Raw genomic sequence first — 14,910 nt, forward strand, 5'->3', positions numbered from 1 at the left:
CAATATCTTAATCTGGTATCTCCCAGATGTAATCCTCGCCCTTCCCCTTGGCAGTAGCCTTCATTCAAGTGACTTCAACCATCACCAGCAGATCTAAATCTAAAATGCATATCAAAATACAGGCAAATTTTTTCCAAATACAATCTTGCATCTCTCTGCTAGGTCAATAATTTTGACTGGGGCTATTTTTTTCTGGGGGAAAAAAAAGCCTAAATGATTTTAATATATTTTCTTGTGGGAGAAGCCCTGATATATATGATTAATTCTTTAAGCTCTAAACCAAAAGCTTTCATTGCCTGCTGGGTATATTCACTCTAAGGACCCATAGATAGTTCGAAGTCATATTTATGTAAAGCAGAAATCATCATCACCTCAAATACAAAGCTATTGAATCTTCTATATTTCCTAACTCTGTCATTATCCATACAATAACTCAAATCAGAAACTTGGAGGTGTAATTGGCTCCTTCCTACTTCTCATCAGATCTTGTGAATTCTATCATCTTAACAAATTTCATATGTACTCCTTTACATTCCTACTGCTACTTTTTTTTTATAATTTTCATTTTTTGTGAATGTCATTTATTCTCACTTTACTTTTACAGACACACCACTTTCAGTATTCAAGTCAAACTCAATCTCCTAAGACTTCCCTCTTGACTGTCCCATATACATCATACACTGCCCTCTTTTCCCTAAAGTCATATTATTATCTTTGAATCTCAGTATATTCTTTATGTTTCTACCATTTTATCTGAAATTCTTCAAATATGTATTGAATATCTCTTTTTAATAAACTCGATGTGCCTTGATGCAAGTCATTATTAGCTTTTGGGATTTCCATTAATTAACAGAATTTCTGATGCTTATAGAGCCGTAAACAAGTGTTTGTTATGTCTACTTGTGCATACGTTTGTACGTGTGTGTTTAATATTCACATGGATGTGACTAAAGATCTAATGTCTTTACAATGCATCATTTTATACATTATTTATAGCTTTATACATATCTTTAAAAGAGATTTGGTATTGAATAGGAATATTTTTATATATATTTACTCTCTGAGATTGAGGTGTTATTTTCAGTTAATATATGAACATCAAAGTGTAAAGCAAACTTACAGCTTATTCAATGTAACATAGTAAATCATTATTAAAGTTAGAAAGATGTCTATAAGGCTTTATATCTAGTGCTATTTCAAATTAAATAATAAGGTCACAAATATTAGAAATACCAAAACATTTGCCACCGATCTAACTGTGAGATTCAGGATAATTTTCAAAGGCTCCAGTAAGGTTGTGAGTGCCTCCATTTATATTCTGCTTGAGTATTTAAAACCATTTAAAACCACCTGTTTGTGCATTCAGTTTCTCATGTTGCACACATAAATGTGAGTTTTTGCAAGCAAAAACAGATGCATTCCTAAAATGTGTCAGCACATTTTCAAAAGCCTACTGAAAATGTGTCCTCATATGTCTGCAGACTTTGTTATAACTTACATCAGTGAGCTGTATAAATTGGTTTCTTGAATATCCATTAATGCAAATTACCAGGCCAGGAAAACATCACACAAAGATCTGTAAAATCTCACAAAATATAACATCTTTCCTAGGAAGGAGATAAAAAGAACAAAGTTATGTTAGCATTTTTTATCCTAAGGTAATCTTGGAAGTAAATGTGGCTTATTTTAAAAAGTGCATCTTTCTCTATGCGTAGATAGTACTTTCCCTCTTACCCACAAATTCACCAGCTGACGTTGGGTAAGGAAAATATATATATATATATACACTTTCATTGTTAAAAAAGTATGGAAAATATCTTTCCATTAGTCTTATTATAAATAAACAAATTCAGGAAAAAAAAGTGGAAGATTGGGATATGGAAGGATGATTAGTTCTTTGGGGCAAAACATCTCTTAGAATGTATTGCAGAAGTTTCAATTATGATAGAGAAAATGAAAAGCAAGGATAGTCAAGCTGTAAATACCATTTGTCTTTCCTTAGTAAGTAGTTTTCATACAAGGTCTTTTTGGTCTAAACCTACCTAAATTGCTACTAGTACTAGCAGGGAAAAAAAGTTACCAATTCCTACAAAATTCACTAATAGATAAACAAGATGGGTTTGACTGTGCCTTTCAATCTCCAGTGGCAAGCAGGAGCATACCACTTGCCTCACTCTTGTCTCTGAATCCTTGCTCCACCAAATTCCTGAAGAAAATTATCACATCTCTCTTTTTTCTTCCATATTTTTGTGTTATTTTCTACTGCATCTTTACATTCTATCTTTAAACAGATGCAGTATCATATGAGTTCTTTTTATTTTTTTTCCAGTTAAAATATCTGAGATGGTTATTTTTATTTTTTTTCAAATGTAGTATCTGAGATGGTTAATTTTATCTGTAATCTCAGCTTGGCTACAGGATGCACAGATATTTGATTAACATTATTTCTGGGTGTATCTATGAGAGTGATTCTAGATGGCATTAATATTGGAATAGGTAGATAAAATAAATTAGATCGTCTTCCCCGTTGTGGATGGGCCTCTTTCAATCCATTGAAGGGCTGAATAGCATCAAAAAGCTGAGTAAGAATTATCCTTCTATATCTGACAATTTTTTTGCTGGGACATTGGTCTTCTCCTACCTTCAAACTCAGACTTGAGCTGGAACTTACAATGGCCGTTCTGGGTCTCTAGCTTGTGAACTGAAATCTGGGGACTTATCAGCCTACATAATTGTAAGTCAGTTTTTTTTTAAATAATAATTTCTGTTAAACTATTAAGAGAGAGATTAGACAGACAGATAGATAAATATAGATTCTATTGCTTCTAATTCTATTTTACTAAAGATTTTGGTACTAAAAAGTGGTTCTAGAGAAACAGAATGTTAAATCTGAGTTTGCTTAATTGATTCTGGGGTTTGTGAATTGGCTATTTAACTAGATTTAAAAATACTGACTCATGGTGGCTCACGCCTGTAATCCCAGCACTTTGGGAGGCCGAAGCAGGTGGATCACGAGGTCAGGAGATCGAGACCATCCTGGCTAACACGGTGAAACCCCGTCTCTACTAAAAATACAAAAAATTAGCTGGGCGTGGTGGCGGGTGCCTGTAGTCCCAGCCACTTGGGAGGCTGAGGCAGGAGAAGGGTGTGCACCCAGGAGGCCGAGCTTGCAGTGAGCTGAGATCGCACCACTGCACTCCAGCCTGGGTGACAGAGCAACACTCTGTCTCAAAGAAAAAAAAAAAAAAAACTGATTCCTCATTTTCTAGTACAGTACTGATAGTCTATAGTATAATATGGCAATAAAGATATACCAAGTATCTCTGTTGTATACTCCTAATCAACCACTTGGAAGAAGAAAGGAACTGGGTCACTGGATATATGACACTTTCAAACATTTTTAGGAAATTGACAAATATAATGAGCTTGGCTGGCCTCTCTTAATGTTGCTGGACAAAGTGGTAAAATAAAAAGATGAGCTCAGAAATTTCAATTTCCAGCTCAAGTGCTGCATGAATAACCTAAAACCTTCTATGTGTGCTCTGAAGGAGACCCCTCTCTCCTGCAGGCACACAATCTCATTCTGTAACTGGCTGAATTTCAAGCTGAAGTTCCAGCATTGCAGAGTGTCTACTATTGAAGTGAGGGCATTCAATGGAAAAAACCAAGATCTTGTAAGTAGAAATGGGGATGTGTGGGAAGATCTTGATAAAGCAGTGGACACTGAACCCCTAAATTCTAATGACTCTTTTTCCCTCCAGTGGAAAATGCCTCTCAACCTACCCACTCTCAGTGATAGAAGCTTCCTCTCCACCCCAACCTAAGAGGATTAACCACTGCATTGCCTGAGGGAACTATAACAGCCTTCCCTGAGGAAGCTGCCATGCAAGACAACGCTGATTTTCTTCAGAATCCACTCACACTAACCTTTATTGCTTCTAGACTTATAGGTAGACTCAAGTCCCATCAGGGTCCTGAAACTGAGGTAAAATGTGTGAACCATGAAAAGGTGCACTACACACCAAATTACTTGAATTTTCTTATTTATAGAGCAGAAATCTGGGGAACATGTATGTGAATGAATGTTATGGGCCTGGGCTATTGGTGGAAGGAAAATCAAATTTGAATGGAATGAACTTATTGATATGGTCTCACTAAGCAGATATTCTGCATTTAATGTGGAAGCTCAGGGATTTAAAAAGGTTTCTAACAATTTGTTTGGTTGATTGGCTGAAGTATAGACCAAAAGATGGTCTGCAGCAAATGAACTGGCAATGCTGGACTGCATTGGTTTAGTGTAGAGAAAAGAATTCAAGAAGATTAGAATGTTAGAGCAGATGTTTCATTTAAGACTTACTCACCCACACTAGGGTGGGTCCATACCTAAGGTCCATACTGTTCACCATGACTGGAAGAAATACATTTGTGAGGGAAGACTAGACATCCTTGAAGAGCTCTATTATTGTTCTTCTCTTTAGTTCAGGTCTTACCGTGATTGCAGTCACTGAACTGGAAAATCTAAATGCAATGGGAGTAATTGAATCCTGTGGTGTAGGGAGCAAGTAGCGGAACTTACCCACCAAAGGCAAGGTGGGCGTGGTTAGTGTAATGGACAGCAGAGTCAAAACACAGTCAGAATAGCCTGACTCCTGCAGCATACGGCATTGGCTAGTTGATTAAGATGTAATAGAAAAGAAAAGGGTAAGAACCTTAGTAAATTCTCACTTGATCTGTATAAGAAGTTTTATGTCGAGTGAACAAAGTCTACACCAAATAATAAAAACAGAGAGTCTCAGCCCCACATTCAATTTCCAGACTTGGAACAGTTTTAGAGCCTGGCCCCCCTTAAAAAAGAATGCTCGTATGCTCTAAAAAATGTATAATGTCAATCTTCCCTCCAAATTCCCCTAAAAGAGTCTATGGCCTTTAACCAGAATAACTGTGCATTGGGAAAAGGAAATAATTCAGACCCTTTTCAGCCTACTTAATATTCTGAACTGGTACTAATTCTAGGAGGCCCAAAATGTCACTGTGATCCACCAATCAGAATGAGGGCTTATAGAGGTCAAATGATCAATGGAATTTTAGCTCAAGTTCATCTTATATTTGACTCAGTGGGTTCCCAAACTCATCCTGTGTTTTTTCCCCTGGTTCCATAATGGATAATTGAAATAGATATCCTCAGTAACTGGCACAATCCCTTGAATTATGAAGTGAGGGCTTTATGGTGGGAAAGAACAAATGCCGCACTTAAAACAAACAAACAAACAGGAAACCAAAAGAAATACTGCATCCTGGAGAAATTGCAGAGATTAGTGCCACCATCAAAAACTTGAAAATGCAGGGGTGATGATTCCCATCATATCCATTGAACTCACTTATTTGTATTTGGCCTGTAAAGTAGGTGGATCTTAGAGAATGACAGTAGAATATAATAAGCTTAACTAGGCAGTGACTTCAATTGCAGCCACTGTACCAGATATGATTTTATCGTTTAAGCAAATTAACACACCCCTAAGTACATGGTATGGTGCTATTGATCAGGCAAAGATTTTTCTTCATACCTGTTAGTAAATACCACCAGGAGCAATTTCCTTTCAGCTGCAAGGCCAACAATACACCTGTCCAGTCCTACTTCAAAGATATAGCAACTTTCAAGTCTTATGTCATAATTTAGTTTACAGAGATCTTGATTACCTTTCCCTTCCACAAGATATCACATTGATTCCTTATAATGATATTCTGCTGGTTTGGACCTAGTGAGCAAGAAGAAATAACATCTCTAGACTTATTGGTGAGACATTTGCATGTCAGAGAGTGAGAAAATATTTTGCCTGATAAATTCAACAAAAATTTAGGGGATTTCTATGTCAGTAAAATTTCTAGGGATCCAGTGGTGATACATCAGAATCAAGATATATTTTCTTGTAGGCTTATTTAAAACAGCTCCTTTTTTGCATCTTCTTTTCATCAGGTTGTCTTTAGATTTTTCATCCTTGTTCCAAAACATTTTTTGGGTCTTTCTTTTGGGGTATAACTTGGTATGTCAAGACACAACCAACAAAGAGGCACAGCATCTAATGGTCCTTTCTAGATTTTGGAGACAATATATTCTCATTTTGATGTGTTACTCAGGCCCATTTACCAACTGACTTGAAAAGCTGGTTGTTTTGAGTGGGGCCCAGAACAAGAGAAGGCTCTGCAATGGGTCCAGGCTTCTGTGTGAACTCCTCTGCTTCTTGGGTCATATTATCTAATAGATTCAATGGTGTTTGAAATGTCAGTGGAAAATAGGGATGCTGCTTGTAGCCTTTAGCAGACCCGTATATTTGTATCACGGGACCTTTGAATTTTGGAGCAAAGCCCCGCCATCCTCTATGAATAACTACCCTCCTTTTGAGAAACAGCTCTTGTGTACTACTAAGCCTTAGTAGAAGGTGAACACTTAACCAGGGCCACTAAGTTACTAGATGACCTTAGCTGCCTACCACCAAGTTTTGACTTACCAAGCCAAAAAGTTGAGCATGCATAATAGCACTGCTCTATCATCAAGGGAAAGTGGTATATACATGATCTGTCCTGAGCAAGTCCTAAAGGCACAAGTAGGTTAGATGAAGAAGGCCCAGATACTCATGATTCCCACTTCTGATACACAGCCTTTTCTCTCCTAGTGTGCATCTATGGCCTCAAGAGGAGTTCCCTATGATCAGTTGACAGAGGAAAAGAAGTCAGGCCAGATGGTTCTGCAAGGCATACAGACATCGCTCAAAAACAGACAGCTGCAACACTACAGCCCTTCTCTGTGACACCCCTGAAGGAGAGTGGCAAAGGGAAATTCTCCCAGTGGGCAGAACGTCAAGCACTGCATCTGGTTGTCCACTTCGCTTCAAAGGAGAAATGGCCAGATACAGGATTATATACCCTCTTGAGGTTGGCGGTGGGGGTGGGGGTGGAGAGTCTCTCTTCTCAAACTTCTGTACTATTGGGCTATAACTAAAATTGACAATAAGTTCATAAAATATTTATTGAATGTAATCATTTAATTAATTTAGCTCAAATTTCCTTTTATTTTCTGACTTCAATGAGTAGTTTTACCACTTTGGTCTATAACATTCTTTTATACATTTTAAATGTTAAATTCTATTAATAATTTATTATTGTTTCAGTTTATTCTAGAAATCACAGAGGCCTACAGTTTATAAATGTTTACTCACTGTACTAGCTTGATTATCACAGAGCAATAATTCTTAAAATGGTACCTACAGCAGTACCTGCAAACTTGTTAGAAATACAGATTCTTAGGGTCCCTTGCAGATCTACTGAATCAGCAATCTGTGTTTTAAGAAGCCCTTCTGGCCTGGCATGGTGGCTCACACCTGTAATCCCAGCACTTTGGGAGGCCAAGGCAAGGTGGGCAGATCACCTGAGGTCAGGAGTTCAAGACCAGCTTGGCCAACATGGCAAAACCTGGTCTGTACTAAAAATATAAAAGTTAGTGGGGAGTGGTGGTCTCTGCCTGTAATCCCAGCTACCCAGTAGGCCGAGGCAGGAAAGTTGCTTAAATCTGGGGACAGAGGTTGCAATGAGCCGAGATAGGGCCCACTGCACTCCAGCCTGAGACTCCATCTCAAGAAAAAAAGAAGCCCTCCTGGAGATTCATTCTGGTGCAGACAAAACTTTGAGAACAAGTTCCCTAGACACACTGATTGCTATGGGAATTGTTTATTGACAGAATGTTCTGAAGTGAAACCTGTGGAGAAGTGAGGAAGAGCAGCATGGCAAACATGTGAGTTCAGCTCAAGTCTAGCCACAATCTGATTTTCTGCTGCATCAATGAATCAAAATTTGAGGCAAAGGAATAGGACTCTTGTTATTCCTAAATTACTATACTGCTCCCAGAGTGAAGGCATGCCCTTCAGGTATTTCTGCATAAGATAGCTCTAGTATACCCAAGACAATTCCCAGAATGGTGCTGTCATGAGCTGTTAGCTTCCAGCTCTCATAGCAGTTTGGCTTAGATTCATCACTCAGGGATAGCATAAGAAAGACATGAGTGGGGCACAAAACTGTCCTTTACACATTTTATCTGAAATTTTTCTCAGAGGGAGAGGGAGAGAATTTGGTTTTTATGCATATTTTCCTTTGGAAAACAATAAAAGAACATTTCATCCACAGACAGTAAAATTCAGAGATAAAAATTTCCAGTGCCTTCGAGATAAGTTTAATTAGTCCTTCAATCAGGTGAGTAATTTGCAGCCTTTCTCAACATTTTCTTTAATTCTTGCCAATCCATTTTATCCTGAGTCTTAAAACCAAAAGGTTTTTAATTTTTTAATTTAAAATATTTTTATGAAATGACCTCTTGACCACATAATGAATCTATCCTCTTATCTATTAATTCCTTCAAATCCTGGGTATTTTAAATTGCTCAAACCCTATTTGGTCTTGAAGATTATACTGTTACTCATGATTTTACTCCTAAAAGTTGATAGTATGTTCATTGTAGAGTCATGAATTAAGCCATAATCCTAAATAAATTGCTCAATAATAATTTAAGCTTCTGAAGGTTTGATTAGGAATGCTAGCGGATTATAAAAAGAATGCTGATGACCAAGTATCTGGGGACAAAAAGCAATGTCTTCAAACTCTTTTTTGAAGCATCTATGTTTGGAAATTAATATTAAATGTTTTTCAGCACATTCGCTTTAGAAAGAAAATGAAAATACTAAAATTATTTCCCAATAACGATTTAGGCACCATTTAAATAATTTTACAAATAAGCATAGGCATATTGCAGTGCCTTGTATTAATTTTTAAAACATCTCTCAAAGAGTTAAAGGACATTTCTTAATTTGAAGTTAGTTTCTATTGATGTAGAGAACCAGAAATTATATAATTCTTCTCCTATATTTGTAGGTCCATGCCCCTCCCTTACCCCCTTCTAAAATAGCTACATTGAGTCTCTGTTTTAAAAATGTGTATATATATATATAGACTTGTTTTTTTCCATAGTCGGAATCAAGATGTATTTTCTTGTAGGCGTATTTCAAAGGCCTCCTTTTTTTGCATCTCTGTCTTTTCATCATGTTTTCTTCAGGTTTTTCATCCTTGTTCTAAAACTTTCCTTGCCTCTGTCTTTTGAGATATAACTTGAGGAAGATTGAAGTAAAATTATTTTAGACATAATTCTGTCTCTTTACTTCCTTGATTTCTCTCAATATCACTTGTCTTTTTACCATAAAGTGTAGCCATAGAGTTTTCCTGCATTGTTGCTCATTTTTGCCACTCTTTCTTTTTTTCCCAAATCCATGTTAGACTCCTTGTTCCCCTGTTTGAGGTGGTATACAGGCTTGCTTTGACCACGTGCGTTGGAAAGAGAAAATTAACTTAAAACATGAACTCAAGAAATGAGAGATGTAGCAGGTTCCTGAAACTCTCCATTCCCTATATCCAAGCTTTCTCATCTGAATATTGAGGATAGAAAAGCTGTTTGTGTCCCACTCAGATTCCTCTTTTATGGCCAGTGCAGACACAGTTCCCCCTTTTCCTTAGAGAACATCTCTGTTGATGGCAGCCCCCTTTTCCAGGAGGCTAACCACCCCATATCCTTACCCTCTTCCTGGGTGCACCCAACAAGCCAATGACAGATAGGTGAATACAGAAGGCTGATCACTTACCTGTAGAAACTGCAGCTCTGGTAGAGATTTGTGATCACCCTGTAGATTAGGCCAAGGATAGACTTACCTGAGGCTGTATCTTTCCTCAGTTCATTCTCCTTTTCTATCCTGCCTCCCCCACTACCTTTACCAAATTCCTGTCTCAGGCTCTGCTTCTAGGGACTCTTACCTAAAAATGATGCTTCCAGGAGTCGTTCTAGGAAGCAAACATTAAGCATGGGATTCTGGAGTTGGATCACTTATGGGTCAGCAGAAACAAAAATGCTATCATTGGTGGTAGATGAAGTATTGATAGATTTTGGCAGTGTAATTGCTAAGATTTTCTCCTGTGGTGAAAAATGATGGTAAACAGGTAGATGAGTGTGTTCTGGCTTGCCTAATGTCTCTGGCCTCTTAGAGACAGTGGAGAAATAGTATTTATAAGGGTTGGAGTTTGGGTGGCTGTTGCTAAAAATTAAGAATGCTTGAAGGCAGAAAATGACAGGCTCAGGGAAATCAATCATTAATTTACGTCCTGCTAACAGAGCTGAAAACCAGGCATTGTGTCATCACTGAATTCAAACTAGTATAATATAGTAATTACTTATATTGGTAAATAAGCCACCAAAAATAGTTTAAGTTATGCTATGTATTCTGTGTTTAAGGGTTCAGGTAAGTGCAAAATGTAGTACAGACTGCTTGCAATCTAAAATCTTAAATGTTCCTGCTGAAAAAGATGTAGAAGGTATTTGTCAAATGTGAATGCATGTTGTGTTCTGAGTTTTAAATGCCCATGTTGTCTTTATTTTGAAGAAAGTAAACGAATGGTGAATATTTTTTATAACTAAGCATAATATGTGATATCATTTAATTTTCTCAAGCATTGTAATGACCATTTTACAGAAGAGTAATATAAGACAAAGAGAGGTATGCACAAAGTTTCTAAAGGTCATGGACAATAGCAGTAGAGAGCTAGAACTCAAAATTAAGTCCTGATTTCAATAAATGCTATGTTGTTTTTCTATATTGATGTTAGCTATACATAGTAGTCTCCTTTTTTGAATGGCTGAGGAATTTTTCAAGATTATAGTTTTTATTGTTTTTCTTTGTTGGGCCTGGAATAAATGTGTAGACTGCATAATTTGGAACTCACAGTGTAGTATAGGAAAGACTGTCATAAATAGTCTGAAAAATTAATCAGAAAATAAAATCAGATATGAGCAATACAATCCTTCAGGCTAAATATGACAATGATCTTGGTGTAAACCTAAGATGTGTCTAGACTTGGAGGTAGAGGTGTCCTCTTGGGCCCATGCAAGTGTTCATTTGCATTTAAAGTGACGGGTTGCCTGGAAAATAAATCACCTAAGGAAAAAGAAATTGAGGAACATGAGATGTTTAAGGATAATGTGAAGACAGGGCTGTAAAGGGGAGGAAATTAAACTCTGCTTTGGTCTGCTGTAAGGACTTTTGGGTCCAGAATATGCAAATTTACACAAATAATACTAAGTAAAGGGAAATTTTACTGAAGGGATTCACATAGACTGGAAACAAAGTCATTCAGAATCAGATACAGCTCTAAGCTTATGCTACAATCTCAAAAAATACCTGTAAAATATATTTATATGCTCTTTTTTTGGCTCATTATTTTCTCCCCAATTCCTTTCAGAATCCCTTATCCAAACCGATTGGCTTAGTTCATTGGTTAGATTCTTAATGAACAAAGCGTTTTTTTCAGGGTAACTGACCTGTGACTTGCATATGGATCAGATACTCCAACTGATCCAACAAGTGGCTATCTTTGCACAAGGGTGTTTTTTTTTTTTTTCTGATATCCCTAAGCAAAGCTATTGTAAAGGAATGGTGAACATTTTTTATAACTAAGCATTATATGTAATAGCATTTAATTTTCTCAAGTAGCCCACAAAGGCAGGTTCTATTGTAATGACCATTTTACAGAACGATAATATAAGACAAAGAGAGGTATGCACAAAGTTTCTAAAGGTCATGGACAATAGCAGTAGAGAGCTAGAACTCAAAATTCAGTCTTGATTTCAGTTGAAGTCAGTTTCAGCTATAGTTTCTGTTTGGTTGGTTGGGATTTTTTTGGCAGCAATATGACTGAGACATCTAGTATGCAGATTATATTATTCTAATATTTTGATGATTATATAATTTATCATCAAAACTAGCTCACTTTTGAGGATGAGATGGGTGATCTTAATAATTACATTGAAACAACAGAAATAAATCAAGACTCTCTCTCAGATAAACTAGAATGTGAAGTCAAATTTCACAAGGCACAGACTCCTTTATTCTTCCTTCTGCTGAAGTTTGAGGCAAATAAATGTCACATCTATTTTTTGAGAGTGCTAATACAACATGGGGATCATCCATGTTAATACCTGAGCCCAGGCCAGTGGCATCAGGACTTGGAGCAATTTCAGGTGAATCCATAGACCTACATTCCTGACATCACTAAGATATTTTATTGTGTTTTGACAGACAGCAAAATCCTGGACAGTAAGCATTATTAAAGAAGTTATATACAGGAAAGGAAGAGTGTTTCTAAGAAATTTCCTAGTAAATTCAGGGTGCCAGTTGTTTATTATTATAAGTGGGACCTCAAAACTTTCTTTGTCCCCATTTCCTGTTGGTATTTGATAATAGAATGACAGGTGGTTAAAAAACTAAGTTTTGTAAAATTTGAAGCAATTCATAGAAAATCAGTAAGATTCAGAAGAGAAGCAAATTCTTAACTGTATGGTCTTAGTCAAATCACAAAACTCTGGATCTCAGTAGCCTCAATTAAAAAATGAATTCCTTTAATAAGTCTGAAAATATTTACTCTTGTAGGCTAATAACATGATAAAGAAGTAATTAAATTTTTGGTAAAACTGATTCTTATGAATGAGACCAAGGTCACATTTGGAGTTATAATTTACAATTTATGTTAATCTAGTTCCTCCAGAAAACAAACACAGAAAAGGATTCAGTGCTCAAGGATTTTATTCAGCAAAATGCTTTGAAAGAAAATAAGTCTGGGAGTGCTACTGGACAACAATGCAAGTCTTGACTCAGAGAGGAGGGAGGGAAGGAAGTTTGGTAGTGGTGTCCTAGATGGCCATACATTCTAAAGAAGTTAACAAGGCACTTCAGGAGAATGCAAGATAGATGCAGCCAACAGAGAAATCCTGTGCCTTCCGGGAGCAGATATAACATAGTATAGTATCCCACTGAGCTCAGACATGTGCTTGAAGTAGCCCTTGAGAAATGTGGGTTTAGTGCTAATGTGGAAATAGTTTTAGAAGCTTTGCCACAACTTCTAAGTTGTGGAGGTCTGCTTCTTCGCAAAAGTTCAGAATTAGTTTTCTCTGTTTTTTTCTGAAACTTTCTTCCTGAGGGGAACCTCAGAAGAAGAAACTTATTGGGATAAATTAGTTTTCATTTCTGCACTTGAATTCCGAGCTATACATGGTACTCATCTTCTTCCTCCCTTACTACTCATTTTAAATTCCCCTCAATCTTAGTGATCACCTGAGCAGGTTCGGGTGGTTTACCTGGTGTTACCTTCGTTACTAAGGTGTTCATACCCTTGATGATGGTACCAGTCTCAGTTCTGAACCTGTCCATTCAGTTATAATAGGGTGAGGGATTACCAGGAGGTGACCAAGTAGATCTTCTGTGTTTAATTTGTTTTCCTGTCCTCTTTGTGTAAAAAAACGCCCTAAAATATGCCTACTCTTTCTATTAGGGCTAGTTACTTTTGCCAGGATGGTGACTGTTCTTGCTTTCCTCTCCCTGTTAACAGGATGCCAAAGTGCCCTGAAAATAGCTCTAAATTTTAGGTCAGTGGGACCCTTACTGTATTCACTGGTAAACGTGTGCTTGTTTGGAAACGAGGACATCCAACCCTACAGAGTGCAAAGTTGAGAGGACACAAGTCACAAAATCCCCAATTAGGTCATCAGAGCTCGTGATAGGAGAAAATACTCCATCTTCTACCTGGACAATGTATCCTTCCTATTGGAAACATAGAGCAAAAAGAGTTCTGCAGTATAATAAATATACTTTGTTCTGAAGGATGTCACCTTATCCTTTCAGATGTGGTTTTAGTCTCACTTTTGAACACCATTGTTGTGTTTTTTGAGCATGGTGCAGTATAAGATGCAACCACTGAATCCCAAAGTTATGGACCCACTTCCACGTCTCTTATGTATCCCCTAATCAGATGTTGTGCTTTTTGTGATTCTGTACCTATGGACCAAGCATTCCACAAGCTCCTAGATATTAGTGCTTCCCAAAGCTTCATAGGTTGGAAAAGCAAATTTATGCACAGAACAGGTATCTAATCCTATCAGAATGGACACCTGGCACTTCTGGGACAGATGGCAACCAGTGTGGAAAACTTGCCAAAAAGTGGCTGATTAGTCACCTAGAGAAATAGTGCCTTATTGGAGCTAAACTGTTGGTCTCCATTGCTGACAGGATGAACACTTGCAATATAATAATCTCATGAAATAGAATCCACTGGTATCATTCTAGCCTTTCATAATACATGCATCCCATATGCTCTCTTTACTCAGCTTCTTTATTTCCTCTTCTACCATTTGTAGGGCATTTTAAAACTTTTGAGAGCCACCTGAAATCCTTGTTGGGAGTTTAAATGCCATGTATTGAGAAAGTGCCCACATGTCAATGAATTCTTGCCTTTCCTGTCAGAAATTTTGGGTCCCTTGATCAAGCATCATTAAAATCCAATCCACGCTCACTACCCTCAGTCATGGCAGTGTATGCCAGCTAGTTCTTGCAATTCTTCAGAAATACAGTCTTTTGTCTTCTTTATCAGGCTGAGCAAGTTCCCAGATAAGTTGTACTAAAATTTTTCGTTAGTGTTTAGCCTGGCAGCCAGGAGAGCCTGTGGAGGCAGCTCCCAAGGCTGACATCTGTTGCCTTTGTAAGAGTGGCTTCTGCAACTTCTTTCATCACAGCTAGCTCTTATTATAGAAAGTGGTTCTTTTTACAGGCTCAAAACGTCCAGAGTAAGCTGAACAGTCAACATCTTCAGAGACAGCCCGATATATTTCCTGTTCCATGTTTTCATGAACCCAGGTTTACTCCACAAGGGCCTGACACCACTACAAGCCACTACACACCACTGCACCACTACAAGCAGTACTTAACAGAAGTAGTACATAGGTTGATGCAAAAGCAATTGTGGTTTTGGACTGTGAGTTTTAAATCATTATAACTG

Source organism: Pan troglodytes, chromosome 5, assembly GCF_028858775.2.
Source record: "Pan troglodytes isolate AG18354 chromosome 5, NHGRI_mPanTro3-v2.0_pri, whole genome shotgun sequence".
Classification (NCBI taxonomy): domain Eukaryota; kingdom Metazoa; phylum Chordata; class Mammalia; order Primates; family Hominidae; genus Pan; species Pan troglodytes.